At 40.1% G+C, this 13,531-nt stretch overlaps 1 protein-coding gene across 1 annotated transcript in view; it reads left to right on the forward strand.

Annotated features, from left to right (window-relative positions):
- Positions 1–6,384: 6,384 nt before the first annotated feature.
- Positions 6,385–13,531, forward strand: part of LYST (lysosomal trafficking regulator) — a 99,356-nt gene continuing 92,209 nt past the window's right edge. The window contains exon 1 of the mRNA XM_070932544.1: positions 6,385–6,490. The gene's annotated coding sequence lies outside the window, so the exon portion shown is untranslated. The remainder of the gene's footprint in view (positions 6,491–13,531) is intronic.

Consider the following 13,531-nt stretch of genomic DNA (forward strand, 5'->3'; position numbering starts at 1 on the left):
CGAGGGGCGTTTCTCCGGCCTCTACTTGCCCCTCCCCTCTCAGCCACTTCTCGCCTGCCTGCCCGGGCTCCTTAGGGCCCCAACAGGAAGCAGTTGTTGGAGTTAAGCAGCCACCACGAGAAAGAGTTGGCAAACAGCTGGCTCAGTTCAAATTGGATCTGACCAAGGAGGCCCAGCAGAAGCACCTCACTGAGGACTACGAGCATAGGCTTTCCAAGCAGAGAGAAGACCTGCAGGATTACAAGGCCAGGTACTGGCACCTGGAGGCTCAGCCGGTTGAGATGGTCAGCCAGTTCCTGGCCATGATTCAGTCCCACTGGAACAAGGCCTTCTGGCTTTTTGCTACCAGTGGTGCTTCCCTCCACCCTTCGCCCAAAGCCCTGCACCAGGAGGCCGAAGCAGACCCCAAGTTGGAATTTCTGTCCCCCTCCAACCTACACAAAAAGACCCCAAAGGGGGAGATTCTGCAGCAACACAAACGTTCATTGCATGTATCTGTCCCAGGGGCTGTAGTTTGAGGACCCTTGATTTAGTGGAATATAAAAAATGCAAATAATTTTTCTGTGGACCACCAAAATTTTCTCGCAGACCACTTATAGTTATCTCAACTAAGCCCATTTATTGAACTTCTATACAGGTAGTCCTCGAGTTGCAGCCATAATTGATCCCAAAATTTATGTTGCTAAGGGAAACATTGGTTAAGTGAGTTTGCCCCACTTTACGACTTTTCTTGCCACTATTGTTAAGCGAATACTTTCATTTATTAAATTAGTAACATGGTTGTTAAGTGAATCTGGATTCCCCATTGACTCCGCTTCCCAGAAAATCTCAAAAGGTGATCACATGGTCCTGGGATACCGCAACCATCATATGCAGCACTTGCCAAGCACCTGAATTTTGATCATGTGACCATGGGGATGCTGCAAAGGTCGTTAAGTGTGAAAAACGGTCATAACTCACTTTTTTCAGTGCCCTTGTAACTATGAAAAGTCACTAAATGAACTGTTGTAAGTCGAGGACTACCTTTAATGCATCAAAGCAAAAATGAATCAAAGTGGTTGTGTTTCCTTAGTTCATTGAACCATAAATTAGCCACCATCCACAATATAATTTAGACGAGTATGTTGTAAAATCTCAGCTAATGTATGTCTTTCATACAAGATAGCCTGGAGCAAAATTTGCTACATTAAACTCCTAATTCAAGGAAGTAAAAGAGAAAATGAAGAGAGGGGAATTACTGATCCATTGTAGAGAGGATACTCTGATTATGGAAGGCAATGTCTAGATACAATGACAACAAATCTCAAAAATAAGTACTACATATATAGAAAACATAAAATGGAGAGAGATTAGACAGAAATTCTAAGGGATAGAAAAATTAAGCATGCATATAATTTATCTACTCAAAATACCAAGGCTATTGGTATAATGGTTAATCAATCGTAGTAAGATATACCACTCTATTTCTCTATAAAATCTATGCTTTTGGTTCACTTGCAATAATTCAGATTTTGTTGGATGAGACGTGAAAGAAATATAAACCTTAAAATGTATGTTTTCTGAATCTTGACTGAAACTGCTGAGTCATAAAGACCTATGTTTCAGAGGTGACATTTGTGTAAAAGTCATGGATTATTCCGATTTAAAGGTAAACAAGATTGCTTATCATTGCAGTGGAATAACGTCACAGATTATCTAAAGAAGATGGGTAACCTTGCTCAGTCATACAAGATAGGCAAGGTAAATGGTTTGTTCTTGCAAATGTGGAAAAACACACATTCTAAGAAAAGCAGCACAAGAATATAGGAAAAAGAGCAATAGTAATGGCTGATCTCTCCTGTGACAGCCATATTGTGGTGGAAAAGTTGGATGGGTTTAGTGGCAATCTATCTTCTTCTCTTTTCCTTACCCTATGATGGAAACTCTAGAACTAGCTGCAGTGGGGGAAATACAAGGGAGAAAAGGCAGCAAAGCAGCTTGAAAATGCACTTTAGGCTATCATATTCTAGACCAGGGTTCCCCAACCCTTGGGCTGTGGCCCAGTATCAGACTTTAGCCTATTTGAAACCAGGCCATGTGAGAGGTGGGCCAGCGTGCCTGAGTCCAAGCAGCTCTACTCATGCAAGTGGTGGGCCGGCACACAAACACATGCAAGCCGGCCCACCGCTCATGCGGTCCAATTCCACTCTCCCTCCTCCCCCAAGCCGGGCAGCCAAGCCACAAAGTTTGGAGACCGCTGTTCTAGACAATCAGCCCAAATAATCAGCTTATGGTTCTATTTTTCATATAAACTCATACAATCAGGTTAAGTTACAGTTATATACACAGTTTTACCAAATAAAGAGACAGGTATAATACTATAATCTTTTAATTCTCTGCAACAGGAGTGTCAAATTCAAGGCCCGCAGGCCAGATCCGCCCCACAAGTTGCTATATCTGGCCCGCAGGGCCATCATAGAAACAGTGAAGGACTGGCCCATGGTGCCTCCCTCTGCCCACAAAAATTGAGTTGCGGAAGACCACGCGCGGCCCTCCTGAGCTCCATTTTTGCTGGCAAAGGGTTGCAGGAGGCCGTCACAGCCAGAAACAGAACTTGGGAGCCCCCGACACAAGTGATGTCCAGATGGCCATGCACACTCTGGCCACACCCACTCCAGCCCCCCTGAGGTCAAACACAACCCTGATGTGGCCTTCAATGAAATTGAATTTGACACTCCTGCTCTGCAACGAATAATAACTTTAAAGGGTAGGGCATTTTAGCCTCATCCATCAGTATGCATCTTAATTCAGTGCACATTTGTTCTATGTTTTACATAACATTGTTTTAAAAATGAAAATAAAGTTTTGCTCACACGTGTGGTTATATAAATTAGTGAACAGACTAGTTTGTGCACTGAGTAGCTAGTTGCTCACTTGTCACATGGTGAAGAATATTTAAAATATGTTTATACAGGTATTACGGCTATTTTGTTATATACTGAGCTGAACCTCCTCCCTTTGTATTATATGTTTTATCCATGGTTAATGTGCATGAGGGAGGAAAAGTAATTTAAAGGGGCAGAAATTTTTTTTCAGGGATACAGTCCTACATACACTTAGTGAAAGCTAAAAAAAGTGGACCTTCTCAGTAAATTAGTACAGTATGCAATTATACTGCACAATGATTATATTTTATATTTAGATAAATTTAGAGTTTGTCCTGAAAAATCTGCCTTAAGTAGAAAACAAGAAGCACATTATTTGAAGAGTGCTGATGGCCAGAATGTTTATTAAATGCATACAGATACAAATGTAATCTTTAAGATAGAATTAAGTATTTCAGAAAATTGTAAATTCTTACATTTTGCGCATACTTATAAGTATGAATACTTATAAATGACTATATTTATAGCAGTTATATGCACATTTATTAATAAAATGTTCCACTTAGTTCAAAAGAACTTATTTCCTGGTAATTGTGCTTAGGATTTTAGCTCTAGACTGCAAATAAGTATATTTATTATTATTCAACTATTTAGAGAGGACTTTCAATGTTTAAGTTTAGGTTTGTATTGGACTATTAAGAAATTGACACTGACATGTTCCAATTGTTAAGCCTATCAGTAATGTAACTCAGAACATCGATCCCTTTTCTTAACTGCAAGTTCATAAAATGTGTGTCTTATCTGCAACAGTTCTGTGTATACAGATGTTTGTATTTTACTTGAAGTCAAAGGTGAAACTTCTCCTTTAGTACAGTAGAATTTAACTAATTCACACTGTTTAATCTTCATAAGATCGTCTTGGTCAGTTTAGAAAGTAACTAAATCCTGTGAATCCTGAGGCTTACAGAATATAAAACTTCACATAAAAACAATAAAACTAATTTAAAAAGAGTCATGTAATAAATTAATATAATAAAATCACCCCCATCCCCTGCCCCGGCGACAACACCTCACACGAGCCATTTAATGGGTTCCATCCCGTTCTGGGTTCCCCAGGCCCGCTGGCAGAACCAAGTCTTCAGCGCCTTCCGGAAGTGAGTGAGTGAGTGAGGGCCATTCTAATTTCTGGGGGGATGATGTTCCAGAGAGGGGGCCACCATGGATAATTATACCATAATTATATCTTTATACAGCTACACTAATTTACAAGGTGATGATACAAGTCTGCACCTGACAATAGTACTATAGAATTGCTAGTATTTTTTATAAGCCATATATTTCATAATTGGCAACACAAAGGCATCTGATACAAATTGTGATAAAAACTGACGAACTGTGTACTGCAGTATCAAAGTACAAATCCGAGCCTTTCTTATTTGTATTTTAACAGCTTGGGAAGGCACATAGTTTGCATCATAATATCATAACGCACGATTCGTCATTTGCCCCTCCTGCTTACTGCAGAGCTTACTGCTTACTATTGATGAAAGAGTATTGCAAGACAAGCTCCACTGCATTTATATCTGCAACACTGTATAATCTATGTCTGCCGAAGGGGCAGTGTTTACATCAAAGCAAATTCTTCAGTTTTCATCATTTTGACAGAGCTTGTGATCCTGTGGATCAGGGGTCTCCAACCTTGGCAACTCCCAGAGTTGAAGTCCACAAGTCTTAAAGTTGCCATGGTTGGAGACCCCTGCTGTGGATGACTGTTTTACTGAATGACTCTAACTTCTTGAACAATATACTGCATTGTAAATTAAGTATGACAGATTAACAGAGTAACAGAGTGGAGAAGGGACCTTGGAGGACTTCCAGTCCAATCACCTGCTCAAGCAGGAAACCCCATCTATTTCAGACAAATGGTTGTCCAATCTCTTAAGTATTACCGAATGGGTTCTCACTGTTTTCCTATTATTAACTGATCCATGATTTACTCAAACCAATTGTCCGAGTTTGCATAACACCTTGAACCACAGCAGTGTTCTGAAAATATCCTAAGCTATAGTACTGCTTTATAAAGCCTTAGTAAGACCACACGTAGAATACTGCATCCAGTTTTGGTCACATTGCAAAAAAGATGTTGAGACTTTGGAACAAGTCCAAAGAAGAACAAATAAGATGATTAAAAGCCTGGAGACTAAAACATATGAAGAACAGTTGCAGGATTTGGGTTTGGCTAGCCTAGTCATGGGACGTGGTGGCTCAATGGCTAAGACGCTGAGCTTGTCAATTGAAAGGTTGGCAGTTCAGTGGTTCGAATCCCTAGTGTCACGTAACGGGGTGAGCTCCCATTACTCGTCCCAGCTTCAGCCAACCTAGCAGTTCGAAAGCACGTAAAAAATGCAAGTAGAAAAATAGGGACCATCTTTGGTGGGAAGGTAAGTGTTCCATGCGCCTTTGGTGTTTAATCATGCTGGCCACATGACCACGGAGATGTCTTTGGACAGCACTGGCTCTTCGGCTTTGAAACAGAGATGAACACCGCCCCCTAGAGTCGGGAACGACTACCACATATGTGCGAGGGGAACCTTTACCTTTACTTTAGCCTAGAGAAAAGAAGGACTGGGGGGACATGACAGCACTATTACAGTATTTGAGAGGCTGCCACAAAGCAGAGGAGGTCAACTTATTCTCCAAAGCACCTGAAGGCAGGACAAGAATGGATGGAAACTAATCAGGAGAAACAACCTGGAATTGAGGAGAAATTTTCTAACAGTGAGGACAATTAACCAGTGGAATAGGTTGCCTTCAGAAGTTGTGGGTGCTTCATCACCGGAGGTTTTTAAGGAGAGGCTGGAGAGTCACTTGTGTGAAATGGTATAGGATCTCCTGCTTGAACAGAGGGTTGGACTAGAAGACCTCCAAGGTCCCTTCCAGCTCTATTCTGATTCTGAATCTATAGCGTGCTTGGCTACCGAATCTGAATATGGGACCTGCGTTTGAAATCTTTGAGAAGGAAAAAAAAAAGTCACCGGGAAATCAGATTAAAGCTGAGAGATCCCAGACCAAAGTAACAGCGGAATAGTGTAAAAACAAAAAATATCCAAAAACGAGGTCACAAGAAATCGAGATCTCGGAAGCCACGAATTCAAAAAGCCGAGAAGGAGAATCTAAAATTCCCCCCCCCCCACGCACAAAAGAACACAGGCTTTCCCAGCCGCTGCGTAAGAAACGGGCGTTCATTCAATGAGGTCAAGATTTAGAGCTACTTTCCTATTGGCCCTTCGGCTGCACGTGAGGCCTGAGGTGGCGGGGGGGGCGTTTCGGACGGGAGGGGGCGGGAACTTTCCTTGCGTGGCCTGGCGGGTGGTTTTGGTTCAGGGAGTTGCTGCTGCTGCTGCTGCTGCCTCTGTCGCTGTTGCAACTGCTGGAGTGGGCGGGCTCTGGGGTTTCCCTGGCGACGGGAAGTGGGGAAAGGGAGGGCTTTGAGGAGGCCGGATTCTGCTCTGCCATGGGCAGCGGTAGTTGGCCGCCGCCGGCTCCGCTGTCAAAGGGAGGAGGAGGACGAGGCTGGCGGAAGGCCGGGCTGAGCAAGGCGGTTTTTCCGCGGGCGGCGGGAGCAGGTAAGCGGCCGCGAAGGAAGTGAAGGGAATTCGAAGTCGGAGCCGGGGCCTAAAAGGCAAAGCAAAGGGAGCGAGCGAGCGAATGGGGCATCTCTCCTCGGCTGCTTGGTTGGCACGGACAGGCTTACACCGCCTCGCTTCTTGCGCTGCCTCTCTCCGCCCCTTAAAGAGCGGCTCTCGATGCCGCACTTGCTCCGAGCAGTTGCATCCTGCCGGGCTTTGCCAACCTTCCCGTTGGGCCGCTTTCCTTTGGGTTCGCGGGACACTGTCGGGGCTGCTGGGGGGGGGGGTGCAAAAGGGAGGGAAGAAGGGTGGGCTTAAAACTTGCAGGCACTTTCTTCCCCCCCCCCCCAGTCTTTTCTGCTCCCATGGGCATTTCTTCATGAATGAGGATCATCATTCCAACCACCACCCTTTTGCTCTACCTTTTATCCGCCGGTAGAGGAAAGGAGGGGCACGTTCAGATTTGGCAACCTTTTGGGACAGTTAGTAACTTTTGCGTTTGTTTGTTTGTTTTTAAACCAACAATCAAATGGAGTTTGCTGTCCCTGAAGTGGGTCCTGCCTCCATCCTGTCAAGTGCAGATTGCTGTTTCATGGGGGTAAGAATAGGTTCTGCCTCTCCTTTCTGCCTCTTGGGCTCCCTGCTGCTGCCTCTGCATCATCATCATCATCATCATCATCACCATCTCTGATACATTAGCAGCTTTGACGAGAATGCAGGACTTGTTCTTGTCAGGAGGCCGATACTCGGTTTAACACCCCCCCCCCCCCCCCGCTTAACTCCCCCCCTCCCCATGTCTGTCTGTGATCATCAGACTGGCTGCAAGAAAATGGTAGGGAAGCAGGGATGGTTAATTAGCTGTAGCAGCCCTGGAGTTGGATGTAGAGGGAAAACAATGCACTGTTAATCCTGGGCACCAGTTCTCATTAACTCAGCAGCAGCACAGTGCTGTTGCCAGGTGAAGGTGAGAACTTCATTATAGCAGAGGATAAACCACAAGCCTTGCTGGAAATCTTGAATATGAAATACACTTAGGGCTTTTCCTTTCCTGTAAGGCCTTGGATAATTTCCGCAGATTGTCTCTAATTGCCTTGGTTAAATTTATGATTCCCCAGTGTTTTGTTTTGTGCTGTAGAAAACCCAAGAGTCGGGCAGGTCACATAATAGACTTGGGCCAATTTGTGTAAACACATAACTTGGTTATGGACAATATCTTTTTTTTTTGGGGGGGGGGGGATTTGCACGACCCATTGACCTATAAACTGTCAAAATAGATTGGGTTAATACAAAACGTAAGACGTAAATTATGTGTTTCAAATATTGAAAGCTGCCCAGACTCTCTTCAGAGTTGGACAATTTTAAAAATCAACTTAAATAACCAAACTAATGTTAGCACTAATCAGGCTTAATGTTTTGTTCAGATGCATCTATTAAGCTATCTGATCTGGTTAAACATGTTCTATGACTGCTGCTTTAAGAATAACAGCAAATTTGGAATAAAGGGAAGGAAACACAAGAGTTAAAGAATGCTTTACTCACATCAGAATCTCCAAAAAAGAAGAAAAATCTTCATTATTTAGGAGTTGCCCCTCAGCATTAAATGCCAAGCCCTCATAACTGGTTAATGCTATATCCAGACTTGATTTGAGCCTAGAAAAATTAAATTGGGATAAGCAAGCAATAGATTGTATTTCTTCTTCACTTGATAATTTTTTGTGTGAATTTTAGTACAATCCTAAATTGTTTTACAAAGAAGGTTTATAATGTTACTATGGCTTACTTTAATATAATGGTCACTATGATATAACACAAGGATGATACATTCTGAGATTAATGGGGATTTAGGAAATTTGCTTTGTATTATACGTTATAGCAAAGATATCTCACTGCTTAAAAATACTGAAGATAATCTATGTATTTTAATCTTTGAAAAGCTGTGATGGTTATATATCATATTTTGAGGAGGGCTTGATTCTTTTTATTTGTAGAATATAAAATTGAAATAGGTTAGATTGAGAAATAATTATGTAATGAATTAAACGAATTACTAGCCAGATGGATACTAGAACCTGTTATTTTATATATTCGGCCAAAGTTTTATCTTCTTCATTATGGTCTCTTAAGCATAATCTCAATTTGTTATCTTTTCAGCCATTATGTGTTCTATGAAGAATTTATCCAGTAATTTAGATAACTTAATCTCTGTTAGATTGCATGACATGTCATTTCTTATACTAAACAAACACAGTTAAGCAATATAATTCTTTGCATGTTACCAGTGATCATTTCTGAAGACAGCATTGAATGGGTTGCTTGTAAAAACATGTTAGGCACCACAAACTTTTTCTCTGTATAGAGACCAAATCTCATGCAGTGTGCAGGGCAGTTCTTATCTGATAATTTTAACTGGATTTTTTAAAAAGAGAAACCCTAACTTAATAACAAATTATTACATTTGAGGGCCCTGCAGCAATTCCAACCAAATACGGATGTGTATATTTTATTGTTACATTTCACACATGACATTTCAGTGCCATGATGAAAATGAGCCTATTCATAAATATAAAACAGAGTTTAAAAATAAAACTCCTAATGTGTGCTATCAGAAACTTTATGGATTCTATGTGAATACTAATTACAAGGTTATTCTTTAGTAAGTTTGTGTTAAACTCTGGAGGAAGATAACTGAATAAGATACAAACATGATTGCAAACTAACTTCAAGAATTTACATTACATTCACATTTAGAAAATTTATGAAAGATCTGGAACATAGATTCAAATTTGGAATAAAAGCTAATGGCTAGAAATGCAAAACAGTATGTTAACACATTAAATACATTATGAATTTACAAAAGAGTAATTATACTCCGGTGCTTCAGTTCTGAGCATCAAAGTAAATTTCTTATTCCTAATAGTAATTATGTAACAAATATATGCTTTATTATTCCTTCTCTCTCTCTTCCTTGATGTAAAAGTTGTTAGATCATTCAACAAATGCTGGAAGTCCAGTCAAACGCCTTTCTAGCTGGATAATGGATGGTAACATGTAATTCTGGATATTGAAAGAATGACACACACACATATACCAGCCAAATAAATGTGCAACTGAAACGTGTAGATTGTTTATTGTAAGCAAGAACTTTTGTTCACATGGACACTAGTTAAACCCGTTGGCCTTCTGAAAACCTGGCTCTGCAAACAGCTTGGGGCTCTGATGGGAGTGTGCCTCCTACTTTGGAGAAAGCTAGTAGATTAGGAGAGATCCCATCTCCAGCCTGTTTGTATACTGGTCCTTTTTTATCCACTTTTTAATTTTTAAGGTTTAACGTTTTAAACATTTAAATTGTTTTATATTGTTTCATGATGTGTAAACCACTCAGAGTTGCTTAACAGTGAGATGGGCAGCATGTAAATTTAATACATACAAATATGAAGAGTAAATAATCATTTGCTTCATTCCCTGTGACAAATCAACAATATGTCAACAAGGCAAGAAAAGAATTATAAAGTTCAGTCTTCCGAAAGGATAATTGGCTCATGTGTGTGAAAGGGTATAATCATCTATTTAGGCTATTGTTCTATAGATTTACTTGCAAAACTATTTTAGAACACAATTTAATATTGAAATGAAGGAATGAAATAATTCAAACTCACATAATTCTAGAAAAACAGATATAATCCCAGCTCATTTGCCAGCTCAAATTACAATATGTACTCCTGTGATCATAGTGATAGCATTAATATATCGTTATTTTTATGTATGTGGAAGTAAAACCTCTAATCTGAAGTTTCATGGCATTGGGACACTCTTCTCTGTCTTCTAGAACTAGCTGATGCCTGCATATTGTGGATTTAATTCAGTTTTTTAATGTAGCAAAATGCCTAAGGCTAAATATCTGTGCTTGTAATGTAGTTGTGAATGAAGAAATTAGCACTTAGAATAGCTTTCTATTGAGTTGGATCATTGGCCTATCTGATTCAATATAACTATAACTGGCAGCTATACTTCATTTAGTGTTGGAATAAAACAAATAGAATGTCAAGCAAAGACCATTCTCATTCTCTGTTACCAAGAGCTTTTATAGAAAGATGTATGGGATTGAAATGAGATATTATGCAAAGAAAGCACTCCTATTGTCATAACAGATTGCCACTGGCTGTTTTGTCTAAACTTTGATCACCTGCAGTTACAGAAGATATGGTTACCATTGGTCCTCTTTTACAGTAAAGCTACACAGGCTGTAATCAAGTGATACTATATATATGTCAAATAAAGCTTTTTTGATATAGAAATATATTTGCCTTCATCAGGCTTTGTTTTGTACTAAACAAAACAAAAAAAGTCAGTTAACGCCCTAATGTTTTATGCTGGAAAAGCTTAGCTGGATAGATAATAGCTGCTAAAACATGACTACAGGTGAAACTCGAAAAATTAGAATATCGTGCAAAAGTTCATTTATTTCAGTAATGCAACTTAAAAGGTGAAACTAATATATGAGATAGACTCATTACATGCAAAGCGAGATAGTTCAAGCCTTGATTTGTCATACTTTTGATGATTATGGCTTACAGCTCATGAAAACCCCAAATTCAGAATCTCAGAAAATTTGAATATTGTGAAAAGGTTCAATATTCTAGGCTCAAAGTGTCCCACTCTAATCAGCTAATTAAGCCATAACACCTGCAAAGGGTTCCTGAGCGTTTAAATGGTCTTTCAGTCTGGTTCAGTAGGAATCACAATCATGGGAAAGACTGCTGACCTGACAGTTGTGCAGAAAACCATCATTGACACCCTCCATAAGGAGGGAAAGCCTCAAAAGGTAATTGCAAAAGAAGTTGGATGTTCCCAAAGTTCTGTATCAAAGCACATTAATAGAAAGTTATGTGGAAGGGAAAAGTGTGGAAGAAAAAGGTGCACAAGCAGCAGGGATGACCGCAGCCTGGAGAGGATTGTCAGGAAAAGGCCATTCAAAAGTGTTGGGGACTGTCACAAGGAGTGGACTGAGGCTGGAGTCAGTGCACCACACACAGACGGATCCTGGACATGGCTTCAAATGTCGTATTCCTCTTGTCAAGCCACTCCTGAACAACAAACAAGGTCAGAAACGTCTTACCTGGGCTAAAGAAAAAAAGAACTGGTCTGTTGCTCAGTGGTCTAAAGTCCTCTTTTCTGATGAGAGCAACTTTTGCATCTCATTTGGAAACCAAGGACCCAGAGTCTGGAGGAAGAATGGAGAGGCACACACTGCAAGATGCTTGAAATCCAGTGTGAAGTTTCCACAGTTTGTGTTGATTTAGGGAGCCATGTCATCTGCTGGTGTTGGTCCACTGTGCTTCATTAAGTCCAGGGTCAACGCAGCTGTCTACCAGGAGATTTTGGAGCACTTCATGCTTCCTTCCGCAGACGAGCTTTATGGGGATGCTGACTTCATTTTCCAGCAGGACTTGGCACCTGCCCACACTGCCAAAAGTACCAAAACCTGGTTCAATGACCATGGGATTACTGTGCTTGATTGGCCAGCAAACTCCCCTGACCTGAGCCCCATAGAGAATCTATGAGGCATTGCCAAGAGAAAGATGAGAGACATGAGACCGAACAATGCAGAAGAGCTGAAGGCCACTATTGAAGCATCCTGGTCTTCCATAACACCTCAGCAGTGCCACAGGTTGATAGCATCCATGCCACACCGCATTGAGGCAGTAATTGATGCAAAAGGGGCCCAAACCAAGTACTGAGTACATATGGATGCTTATACTTTTCAGAGGTCCGATATTGTTCTATGTACAATCCTTGTTTTATTGATTTCATGTAATATCTAATTTTCTGAGATTGTGAATTTGGGGTTTTCATGAGCTGTAAGCCATAATCATCAAAATTATGACAAATCAAGGTTTGAACTATCTCACTTTGCATTTAATGAGTCTATCTCATATATTAGTTTCACCTTTTAAGTTGCATTACTGAAATAAATGAACTTTTGCACGATATTCTAATTTTTCGAGTTCCACCTGTACCTAAAGACTGCATAATTGCCAAATTTCTTTGTGAAGTGCAGTTATTAGGAATATAAGGATGTTTATTAAAAATAGCCATGCTCTACCTTCATTATTGCATAATGAAATACTTACGGTTCCTTCTTTATTACAGATCTTTATGTATAATTTAGGATATATTTTATGTCCAGACAGCTTAATATGGGTAGAGATGCATCCAGGTGGATATGCATTTTCAACATCCTCAACCTTTTCTATTAAATGACAAAAGATAACACCATAAAACTAGCTCATCAGGCTAAAATGAGCCTGATGAGCTACAAGTTCCACCATCATGTTTCAGAAATAGACATTCTAGATGTTTAAGATTAGCCACCCTAAGATAAAAAGATTGTTATCTTAGGGTGGCTAATCTTAAATATCTGGAATGTCTATTTCTGAAACATGATGATGGAATTTGTAGTTTGTTTATATTTTAGCCTGATGAGCCAGTTTTTATGGTGTTAAGTTTCATTTCTTGTTGGTATTGTGGTCAGTTAACCCACAGTTTTAGGATGTGCCTACTTCCTTTTCAGAAAAGTCTTTTCCTGATCTCTCAATACAGTATTGAAAGATTCTTTGCAAATCTTTTGCTTTCAACTAGTTTCTTTTATGTTGTTTGTGTTATTAAGGATTTTTATTCATTTGCTTGTTGATTAGCTATATGTCTTTCCTTTCCTTTGGAAGCACAAGATGGCATACATAGTACACCCTTTAAGAAATGGCTGATCCAAAGTCATCTCATGAGCTTCCATGGCTGAGGCTGGATTTGAACCTGTGTTCAACATTTTAATTGTTACACACACTGCCTCTTCATTCAGATTTGCATACCAGAAGATACACCATTCTAATTTTGTGTGAGATACCATAATTACAATGGTTGCTATTCTGCTTGACCTGAATGTACAACACTAATTAGATATTACTGGAAAAATTTGATAGTAATATCCTTCAGGAAAGTTTGTTAGATAAGTCTTTGCTAACATTAGATTATTATTAGATT

The sequence above is a fragment of the Pituophis catenifer genome, unplaced genomic scaffold, assembly GCF_029215685.1.
Source record: "Pituophis catenifer annectens isolate HBS135680 unplaced genomic scaffold, rPitCat1.0.hap2 SCAF_1, whole genome shotgun sequence".
In the NCBI taxonomy this organism is placed as follows: Eukaryota; Metazoa; Chordata; class Lepidosauria; order Squamata; family Colubridae; genus Pituophis; species Pituophis catenifer.